Here is a 12,059-nt window from a genome sequence, read left to right on the forward strand (position 1 = left end):
TTTTTCTTTTTTTTTAATGTTTATTTGTGGGCCAGGGTGGGGTGGGGGGGGGGCAGAGAGAAGAAGAGACAGAATCTGAAGCAAGCTCCAGGCTCTGAACTGTCAGCACAGAGCATGACACAGGGCTCGAGCCCATGAACCATGAGATCACAACGTGAGTCAAAGGTGGGTGCTTAATACTGAGCCACCCAGGTGCCCCAAAGCGTTTCCTACAGAACCAAGAGCACTGGCAAAAAAAAACATTTGCAGGGTTCTTACAACCTCAGGTAGGATCACACTAAACAGATACAGAGGTCTGTTTTTTTATGCTGCCTTCCTTCTTCCTTGGGAACTGCGAGTGGCTCCGACTTGGCCATCCACCATAATCTGACCGGACAGGCAACATACCTGGTAGCTATAAGAGCTGGCATACATAATGACACACAGACCCATGACTGCTCTCTGCTGGGATATGGGCTTATGAATGACATCTCTGAGGCGAGGGACTCTTCCACAGTGTGGACCCACTAATCAGAATCAAAGGGTTTTAGGGCGCCTGGGTGGCTCACTCGGTAAGTGTCCAACTTCAGCTCAGGTCATGATCACCCAGTTCATGAGTTAGAGCTCTACATTGGGCTCTGTGCTGACAGCTCAGAGCCTGGAACCTGCTTTGGATTCTGTGTCTCCCTCTCTTTCTGCCCCTCCCCTACTTGCGCTCTCTCTCTCTCTCTCTCCCTCCCCTACCCCCACCACCCCCCTGCTTATGCTCTATCACTCAAAAAATGAATAAATGTTAAAAAAAAAAAAAAAAATCAAAGGGTTTTCACCAGCCACACTTGGCATCACTACCTGAATATCCCAAATAGAAACTTGGCCAAACCCACTATTCTTGTGGTGTCTTCTTCCCTCTCCATGGCTTTCTACCAACATTCCAAATCCAAATCCCTGCACTGGAGACATGAGTCTCCCTATGATCTGCCTCCTCTATACCTATCCATCTTTATCCTCTCTGATGCCCGATCTCAAACTTCACATTATGGTGTCCTTGCAAACTTCCTAGGCTCTCTTGGACTTCCTGTCGTTGGTGCCTGCTTCTCCCCTACATGAGGCTCAGGGATCACTGGCTTCTCCCCTACATGAGGCTCAGGATCACCGGGAAGCCATCCCCAACTTTCCCAGGCAGGGTTACAGAGAGGTCCTAACTACTACAATCTGAACTAATAGTTGGCCAATTCAGAAATAAATAATACAAAATCTTAAAGTTTTGGTTTAATTTAAAAGCATGTACAGGGGCACCTGGGTGGCTCAGTCGGTTAAGCGTCCGACTTCGGCTCAGGTCATGATCTCACGGTTCGTGGGTTCAAGCCCCGTATAGGGCTCTGTGCTGACAGCTCAGAGCCTGGAGCCTGCTTGGGATTCTGTGTCTCCTTCTCTCTCTGCCCCTCCCCTGCTCGTGCTGTCTCTCTCTCTCAAAAATAAATATTAAAAAAATAAAAATAAAAAAAAATAAAAGCATGTACAGATCTGGTGTTGGAGTGTCTCAAGGTCTTTCTTACAAAACTCACACCCATAATGCATCACCTAGGACTTCGAAGACACTTTGTGAGGCTCTCAGCACAGATTCCGCCTGTATTTCTCCAACCCCCTCCCCTGCAGTCACTTGTCTCATCCATACCTAATTACTTAAAGCCATTTTTTTTTAAGCAGAGCCTTTTATTAAGCCTTCCCAAAGCACTCCACTTGGCATTCCTACTTATCAGTTCACACAATAAGTACTGTCATTATGAGATGACAACATGGGTAAGGAACAGGAACAAGTCTAGGAAGAATCACAACAGACTCTGGCAAAAGAGAAGGCCAAAGAATGGAGCGGAGAGAGTGCGTACCCCAGAGACAGCCACTAGAAGCTCATCTTACAGCGGGATGGAGAGGAGCATGAAATGCAGGAATCGGAGAAAAAGGAGGAATGGATTGAACACCAAGAACGGTGGCTGACTCTGCCATCCTTTCTACAGCATTCCTTAGCGAAGAAATTAAAAAATGACTAAAGACTAGTATTTACCTCCGGAGGTTCAAGGACAGGTTTAGAGTTAACGTCTTAACTTTCCAGCTTCACTCAATGCGTGTTTTGCTAACTTCATCCGTAATTCTCCCGAAAGGAGAAAGCCTCATAGAATAAATCAGATCATGTAGCACCGTCAGGCTTCCAGGAAACCTGGTGCCCTGGCATCCCAGTGCACTAAACTGAAATGGGAGAAGCAGAGCCGGAAGCCCAGGGAAGCCTCACGGAAGGCCGGCATGGAACAAGGTCGCCCGCTGCCCCGTCCTGAGACGCCAGTACAGATGCTGGCTGGAACCAGCAAGGCGGGAGGAGGAGGAAGCCTTCTGCCACAAAGCCTTTTGCAAAAGACCACAAAAAGGAGACCGAAATCTGAAACATTAAGATCCTTTCCAGGAAGTAGCCAAGGGCACAATTCACAGGCAACCTCCCAGCACATGCAACAACACGAACCACATTATCACCCTTGCTGATCTTCAGTAAAATCCACCAAATGGGAATAACATGTTCAAAGGAGAAAGATGTCCTTGTCGCCCTTAGAATCACATGGTGAGCGGCCACTTTCCTGCTCAAAGACCTTGGATGGGGCCAAGGGTTCACAGGTTCAAATATAAATTCCTCAGACAAGTTTTCCAGGTTCCCTTAAACTGCAGACCATGATTCACAGAGAGCCCTACATAAAACCCTCTGTTACAACCACAAACATTATTTTCCTTGCCTTACAGTTTAAGATGTACATCCAGCTACTTGATTTGAAAGGGTTGCAAATCAATAACGTGACTGCTCCTTGAGGGTATATGTGCATTTATATTTACACACGTACACACACCAGATAAAGCATAGACAAGTTCTGTTGCCTGAAATCAAGTAGACCAGAACTCTTATCTTCACAGAAGAGAATGCTATTGCCTCCATTATCAAATCTTAAAATTGAGAGTTTAGATCCTTAAGTATTCAAAATGTAAATTTGCTACTTGGACATTCGGTTAAATTAACTATAAAGTATTTATTTTTTACATATAAATGATAAACTTATTACGTTCAGTGTATACACTTCTAGTGTTTAAATTTAACAACTTAACTTTTAACTTTAGATTTGTGTCATTGTCTATAAGGAATGTATTTCTAACCCCTAGTACTAGCACAGTATAAAATCACCTGTTGTTCACTGTTTTAATGTAAAGTTAAGCTTCTATTTTTCAACAAAATCTTAAGAAATGCTCCTTTGTTTTCATCACAGCCGATTACTTTTCCTGGTTTACATAACAGTACTCCAGAGCTACGTATATCACAACCCAAACAAATGTGCATTAAAATATGTGTAAATAATGTATCTTCTACTTCATGATGCTCACACCTAAAACATAGTCACAACTTCTCCTATACTTGTATTTGAAATCAGGTTTATCATTAGCTAAGGAATAAAGTTCTTGAAAATAGCAGCTCTCAGTCTGGATTTTACGACCAGCAAAAATTTGAAAAAGCATTCATGAAGGAGGAAAGTGATTTGTCCATCTTTAATTCTAAAGAAAAAAGAGGGGCGCCTGAGCGGCTCAGTTGGTTGAGCATCTAACTCTTGATTTCAGCTCAGGTCATGATCCCAGGGTCATGGGATCAAGCCCCGTGTCAGACTCCACACAGAGAGTGGAGCCTGCTTAAGATTCTCTCTGGCTCTTGTTCACACGTGCTAAAGATAGAAAAGAGAGAGAGAGAGAGAGAGAGAGAAAGAAAGAGAGAGAGAGAGAGAGAGAGAGAGAAGGCCAGCACCACAATTTCAAAAGATTTATATCTCAAATACCATGGGATCACATTACATGAGCACTTTTACGACTTTTGTTGAAGAGGCAGCATAGGCACCAGATGACAAATAATTTAATTATTATTAGAGATTCCACCTGGAATCTCCCTCATTGAGAAGAGTCTGATGTGATCAAAACATAGAAAGGGCAACTCTGCTTCTCCTTCATGAACATAAACGAGTACAATTCAATAATATAAAAATAAAAGCCTCAAAGTGATCGCTTACTAGATGTGTGATCCTGGACGAATTATGTAACTTCTCTGGGCCTCATTTCCCTCATCTGTGAGAACAGCACAATAACTGTACATAACTCATGGAGTTGCCAGAAAGTTGAGAGATTATACAAATAAAAGATCTGAAACAAGTTTGGGCACCCAGGAAGGAGTCTCTAAACATTAGCTAGGATTAATGTTATTTCCAGGTCATTTGGACTACCTATCACCTTTTGTACTGACTTTACACCTTCTGGCTAAGAGCCACTCGACTATATTTAAAAAACAAGATGTCCGAAAGAGAAAAACAGAAAATGCAGCTTTGCAGGGTGGGGAGGAATCCTACACCATCCTTTTTCTTTTTTCCATGTTACCTCAGCTAGGGGCAACCTGGTGCTTGAGAGCCACTGCCCTAAAAAGGGTAGGCTGCTGGAAGGATAAGAGGTCCACGCTGACTGCAGAGAACCACTTTCCTATTTGGGGAATGACTCAATACAGTTTTCATGACTTGAATGAAATACGAAGTGCTGATCTGCCTCAGTTCCTGAAGCTGTGCTGAGCGTGAGAGAATGCCATGAAATACAGCCTTAGAGCCTTGCCTTTAAGGGATTATGCAGATTTTGATGACTTAAAACATTAGAAAAATATTTGAGCCTCATGATTAGCATCAAATATACATTTTTTTTCAATTTTGAAGTATGAGCATGATGTCCCTCCTCTGTTTATAATATTACAGTGCTTTCCCGTTGCATCCAGAAGAGAACCCGAACCTCTTAACCTATGGAGTCCAGTTCTGCCTAGGTCTCAAGCGCCCTCTTGCCTACGTCTCCACTCTGTTCACAGCCTGGCTTTCTCTTTACCTGGGAACATGCCACTTTGCTCCCATCTTGAGCATCTGCACATGTTTCTTTTCCTGAGCACACACTCTGCCCCTCTGCTTCCAGGTCTTTTCTGCATGGCTGTTTCCTTCATATTTTCCAAACTCAAACATCACCACTTCCTTGCTCACCATGTCCCAACACTCCCGGAAGTCACCTGCAAAGACTTCCCATTCCTTAATGCACTAGGAGATTATTATAATTGCCTTATAAACTTAACTGTTTACCATCTGTCTTTTGCACTGGAATGTAAACTCCTGGAAGCCAATGCCCGATTCACTCCTCTACACACCAGTGCCTAGAAAAGTGCCTGGTACACAGGAAGTACTAACTGACCGAGTGGAAGTGAGGTCGTAATGCAATTTGCTCAGCACTGCACTCAGCCACGGTTCAAGGATCCCAGCTTCTTCAGAGGGGATAGGGATAGTTTTATTGCAGAACAAAGTGCCCAAGGAAAGCTTCACTAATAGGAAGAAGAGACTTTTGATGGTCCGTGAAGAATGAAGACAGTCTATTTGAGGTTGCATCCAAGGTGTATATGTAACACATAGAAGAGCATCTATAGTCCTCCTGGCAGGCATGTAGAATTCCCTTCCAGGAGTTGTAGAGAGATTGAACTTAATACCTAGGAGATGGGAATCGTACTCTCTAGGCCTGAGCTCCGCTGTCATACAAATCACCAGCAAACAAAGCAAAACAAACCTATTCAGATATATATTCCGAGACAGCACTGCGGTGTGAGGAAGGGGTGTGAACCCCTGTTCCCACGTTGGGCATGGCCCATCTTAGAGGAAAATGAAATCCAGTTATCCCTTGAAGGGTCTTACCCTTCTATGACATATTAGAGTCTCTGGTTCAGAGAAGAAAATACATGAAGTTCTGAAATAAGCAAATACACTGGCATCTGAAAGCAAAGAACAAAGGTATCTGCTTATCTCAGAAGACCACGGGCAGGTTAATCTATGTATCACAGTATTCATGAGGCATATTCATGAGGCAAAGACAGAAGAAAACAAATATTCAAAGATGGGTCTTTTTTATAACTACGAAATGTTAAATTAAGATCTCATTTAAGGGAGTGAGAAGGAACTAGCTGAGGAAAAGGATACAGAATAAACACTTTTAAAGTAACAGAAGTTATTAAAATGATTAAGTATCTCTCAAGGCTTATCAAATATACCAAGGATGAACAGAACTGTCAGAAAGGAGTCAAACACCCTTGGCACTAACTTTATCCTTTCAAACAAAGCTAAGCAACTGCCTTCCAGCTCCTATCTCTTCCTGAGCTCAGGCTCAGGTCCCACATGGGCACTCACTTCCAGAAGCATTTCCTGCTCCACCACCCACAGGAGCCTCTTCCTCTCTGATGGAGGGTCACTTCCTGAAAGCTCAGGTGAGCTCCTGGACCTAACAGCTTGCTTCCCAGGACTTCCTCTGAGGCACTCGGCAAAATTAGCATTCCAAACTCAGCCAAGGATGAATTTTTGGACAGCTCCCTCTCCTGGGGGTGGGGGTTGGGGAGGGCTGGAGGAGAGCCATGAGGGCAGGGCCTCACGCCTACTCGCCTCTGTATCTCAAGACCTCGACTCTAACCCCTGGTTACCAGTGGGATGGGGGGGGGGGGATGTTGGGATGAAGAGATACACTACCCCCCAAAGCACCCACATAAGCCATAAAACCCAAACAACCTAGCAACACTGAGCAAACTCTTTCAAAAACAGCTTGCTCTTATGTCAACTTCCTCTCCTCTGACTTACAGCCTTTGCAATCTGGCCTCCTTCTATCCTGAACCTTCTCCAGCTGCTCCTTGGACTCCTAATCGTCAAATCCAACTGACTGCTTTCTGCTTCCTCACCTCCTCCTTTGCACTGAACACACCTGTCTTCTTTTGGCTTTCCAGCACCAATTTTCCTCCTTTCTCCCTCACTGTTCATTCTGTGTCTCGTCTGTCTGCCTTCTCTTCTCTGCCTTTCTCTTTAAGTATTAAGGTTTCCGTAAGGTTCTGGTCTTGGCCCCTAAAAATGCTTCACTCTCTCTGGGCAATCTTATCCACCCCCCCCCCCCGCCCCATCAATGACCTGCTCAGAGAAGAATACACAGGCTCTATGCTCATGCCAGGTCTTAAACACCAGACTCACACCCCCAACTACCTGCAGGATGCCCCCAACTGGATGTCCCAGAACTCTTCCTAAGATAAGTGAACTGAAAATTGCAGACAAGGACTGGAAATCAGACTGGTCTCACACTAGAGCTTTATCCTCTCTCCTACACAGTCTCCCTCCTTTTATAAGGTCACACAGCATTGTAACTGCTGACCTTCAGTCTCTCCCAAGAGAATGTGCCTCATGGAAGACAGGAATTAAACGGTTTTTTTTTTTTTTGAAGTTTTATTTTTGAGAGAGAGCAAGAGTGAGCAAGCGGGGGGGGGGGAGGGGGGCAAAGGGAGAGGGGGACAGAGGATCTGAAGTGGGCTCCATGTTCACAGCAGAGAGCATGATGTGGGGTTCGAACTCACGAACCGTGAGGTCATGACCTGAGCCGAAGTCAGACGTTTAACTAAGCCACTCAGGTGACCCTGGAGGACAGGAATTAAATGTCATTCAGTTCCACAACCAAGCCCAGCAGGTGCATGGCATGTTGAACATGGGAAGTGCTGGCCAAATGAAGGCAGACACAGATTCCATCTTTGTCAGCACATGGTAGGAGCTCAATAAAAGATGGGGTGGAGAAAACAAAAAGGAAGACATGTTACAGGAATGAGAAAATACGGTAGAATTACAAATCTGCACACCACAGACACATAGTAAGAAACAATGTTTCCCTTTTGGGACAAACAGTCAAGATTCTCCATTATGTATCTAGTTGCACACATGTTCACAAAACAACAGATCTGCACAAATATTACACCTGTGTATTCAAAATCATTAAAAATTAATTTGTCATTAATTAAAACTTAAATGTTATTAGAATATTAAAAATATTATATATTTTCTTGGTACCTTTATTAATTAATCATTGTTTTAAGAAAATTAAATACTAGGGGCACCTGGGTGGCTCAGTCAGTTGAGCATCCAACTCTTGATTTGGATCCAGCTCAAGTCATGATCCCAAGGTCATGGGACTGAGCCCTACATCAGGCTCTGTGCTGAGTGTGGAGCCTGCTTAAGATTCTCTCCCTCTCTCCCTCTCTCTCTCTCTCTCTCATTCCATCCCTCTGCCCTGCCTCCAGTTTGCATTCTCTAATAAAAAAAAAAGAAAAAAAGAAAGAAGAAAGAAAGAAAATTAAAGACTAGATTTATGCTGCTGGTATTTGTGCTATGGCATCAGGAAGTCAGCCAAACACTCAAAAATGGACATTTTAATCACTACCTCTCTGCTTTTGTTTACCCAAATACATCACGTTTTGAAGGCCAAAGTCTTATTCATCATTGATTTGTCATGTTTGAGGTCTAGATGAAGATCTTGACACTATTTGTATTTTGATCCCTATTTTTGTAAAGACATTTAGTTTTAACATGTGAAGAACTATATCTGGCTTGATAGATTACTTGGTTTTAAAAATATCGTTAATACTCAAAGCTGTTACAATTTTCATGAAAGCGAATAAACAAAACATGTCTGAACAACACTGGTAAGCCAGATGTGCCCTGCCAGCCATTGGCTAACTTATCTGATAAGCCCAGGGCAACCCTGAGGTAACCTGCAGACTGCTGTTATTTTGGATTGTAGGAATCATTTATTTCCTACAATGTACTCAGAAATTCCCCTCACTTCTGGCCCAGCCTTCCAAAATAGAAGGTCGACAATCGAACTTTCTTCATTCACTACCGTTCCGTGCCCAGGTCAGTTCGGGCTCCCAAATCCCTCACAGGAGCCCCACTCTAACACAGGACAACAGGAAATGACATACAATTTCAAAATCCAAGGTGTCACAGTCTCCCACGAGCTGGGTTAGGAACAGCTAACTATCCAAACAAAATAAAACAAAAAATAACAAAATAAACAAAACCCTACAAATATTTACACAAATATAAATCTTTTGTTGAAGTCCAAGGTACAAAGTTAGGAAAATAAGCTCTACCTGGTCAGCAAATGTACTCCGGTTTTAAACAGAATTGTCTTATCTCAGGGGTAATAAAATCTGCCCCTGATTTCTGACCTGCTTCTACAGAGTATTACTGACTCCAGCCACCACGGCTCAAATGGAAGGTTCTGTTCTCCCGTCTCTCCCCGGTTTCTCAGCATCAGACTCCACTGGAAAAACAACGAAGTTCTAACCCAATGGTTCACATTTCTGAACTCTTGCTTACAAAACCAACAAAACTATCATTGTCTTACAGAAAAAGCAATCAAACATGCGTAATATGGATTAAAAAGCTCACATGGATAACTGTAATCACATTATGTCTATATCGATTTGATTTTAACTCTCCAAAAAATGCATGATCATATACGTATCTTTAGTAAGGGGGAAACACACACACTGCACAAGATAGTCTTAATCTGAATATTCTGATAAGTGGAAAGCTTAACTCCCTATTCAGGAAGGTATCTCAGTTTTAGATTTCAGTTTGCGTTCTATTCGTTACTATGTAGATCCTGCCAAGTTCTTTCTGGCTCGGGAATACCTGATGTAGAGGATATGCAGACTGGGAAGGCCCACATCTCCTGCAAGATAATACCAAGGGGAACTTCTTGACAAGGAAATTCCCAGTCCTTTTAAAACTCAACCGTTTCAATTAAACTCACCTGTTACATTCGGAAAGACTCAGGATCTGTGAGCTTCTATGAGCTTCCCCGGGGCTGCCAGAGTCAGAACATTTTTACCCAAAGAACCAGATGTGAGACATTAAAACGGGGCGGGCTTCCTGATGCCAGGAGCTGATTCTGCTACTGACATCAGAAACAAAGGCAACAAGGCAACGTTCTAGTATCTCAGTTCCGAAAGAGGCTAACGACACTCTTTAGAAGAGTTTCTAAAGAGGTCTGAAAGTTGTTTCCCTTTTAGATTCCCATGCAATTGGGAAGGTGCCACTGTTCACACAGGTAATATTCGTGATAACCTGTATGTTTTCCCTAATACTTAAAACTTTCAAATTTCTCAGAGGACTGAGTCAACGTAGGTAAAATTTCCTTTAAAAAACTCTCACCCACCTGAGAAAGGCCAAACAAAAACCAGATAAACTACTTAAGCAACGCCACGAGGTGAGTCAAACTGATTGTCATTTTGACCTTGCTTTGCTTTAATTCAGGAGCCTATTTAGAAATGTAACAAGCAACCCTCTTCATTCGGCTCAGCTAGCAGAGCTAATAGGCTTCTAATTAATTTCCAGAAGATTGCTGTTATAACTAACAGGTTTTAAACATTTGGTTGATTGGGGAAAATGAATTGAATATAATGTATTTGATTTGGAAAATTAGTTTTCATTCTATGTGCTTACCCTAATAGTGTTTATTTTAACTTTACATGATTCCATTAAGAGTCTCAGAACACCACTGGTTTGTTTTTATCCTTACGGAGTCCTAACCAACTTAAAAAAAAAAAAAAGTAATCAATTTACATTTTGATTTTTGTTGGCCTTTATTTGAGGGCAGGTTAAATTCATTTTTGTGGCTTTAATAAAAAAAAAAAATCTTCGCTTGCTAATATAGCAACGGGCCCAAATACTTCAAAATGATCCTAGTGATACCTCAGTCAAAAGTCTGCTCATCGCATGCAAATCCTTTGGAGAAAGGCCTCTGCACACAAAGTAAGATGAACCAGTTACTGCATTGTTTATGAAGTTTCCCTTGATTCCTCCTGACAACCATTTAAACAATGAATGTTGGGAAATGTCCCTCAAAGAATCAACAACAATGGCAGGGATCAGAGCTTTTATATTTAGCTAATACTATTTTTAAAAGGAGAAAATATTTCTTCCTGAAGGGATTATGGGAAGCCTTATTAAAGACACCTGCAAACAAAACAAGTGACAATAGATCTTTATCATAATTGATAACTGAGTTATCCTTTAGACAAAACTCCTTTCTTGGAGACAATAACATCGAGATTTACCTCTGCTATTAGAGTCAAGAAATCAGCTAATCGGGACTACTGGTATTCCACCAGGATAAGTCTCACCAAGATTAAGTGAGCAGATAATAAAAAGGCCCTTGTCTCTCTGGTTAAAGAGAAGTACAACGAGGTTAGAATTTTCTGAGGCTGCTCAGAATGTTTTATAATGAACTCAGGTGGCATCGATCCCTGTGTCTCCATACATCATTCAGAAAGAGGTGGGTGACTCTAATTATGAGGACCAACTATGTGCTGAGCACGTAGTGGGACAGCCCGCTTTTACAAACTCGGCCTCTGCCTAACTTGCACTTGCAAAGAAACAGAATCTTTCCCCAGATCTTCTCAAAGCAATAAACAATCTCTGTCAAAATGTGCCTCTGTTTTAGTGAAAGATTGCTTCTTGGGGATAAATTACACAGCAAAACCCAGCAGGGCACATCTATACAATAAGCTTGCAGAAGAGGGAAGGAAAAATCAGAGATCTTCGCAGGAAAAGTACTCTGCCTCGGAGTCTCCTTTCTTCACGCCAGTAACAGCGCACGTCTTTCTCCGTTGGCTACACTGTTTGCAGGCAGATATTCATTGCTCCATTTCCCCTGTGACTCACAGAAATGCCTGTGGTCATTTCGGGCCTATTACTGATTTTTATGACATAGCTAATTTTCCAAATTAAGTAATTCTGGCTCCTTTTATAACAATGGCTCCAGAAAAATCCCTAAGTTTTGACTGGAAGCGTATCTGGGCGTTGATAAAAAAGTGTGGGGAAGGGGGGACAGTTGGGGGGGAGGAGGAACCATCAGGATGAAGCGATAATTGCAGACCTCAGTGGTAGCATTTCTACTTCCTGGCCTTACAATGAGTTCATGATTAGACCACTGAGGAGAGTGAAACACAAGATCATGAAATATTAGCAACAGCAGCAGCGATTTTAGAAAATGTGCATGCAGTTGTTGATAAATGCACTTCATTTAAAAAAAAACAAAAAACAAAAAACAAAAAACAAAACCCTTGGAAATGAAGAAGAAAGTCCCCTGGCCTGAATCACTGAAAAGTAGACAGAATTAAACAGCAGGAA

The 12,059-nt window shown here is 42.4% G+C and overlaps 1 protein-coding gene across 5 annotated transcripts in view; it reads right to left on the reverse strand.

Annotated features, from left to right (window-relative positions):
• The window catches only part of ABCC4 (ATP binding cassette subfamily C member 4), a 262,716-nt gene that overhangs the window by 79,275 nt on the left and 171,382 nt on the right, over nt 1-12,059 (reverse strand). The window lies entirely within an intron of this gene.

Source organism: Leopardus geoffroyi, chromosome A1 (genome assembly GCF_018350155.1).
Source record: "Leopardus geoffroyi isolate Oge1 chromosome A1, O.geoffroyi_Oge1_pat1.0, whole genome shotgun sequence".
Classification (NCBI taxonomy): Eukaryota; Metazoa; Chordata; class Mammalia; order Carnivora; family Felidae; genus Leopardus; species Leopardus geoffroyi.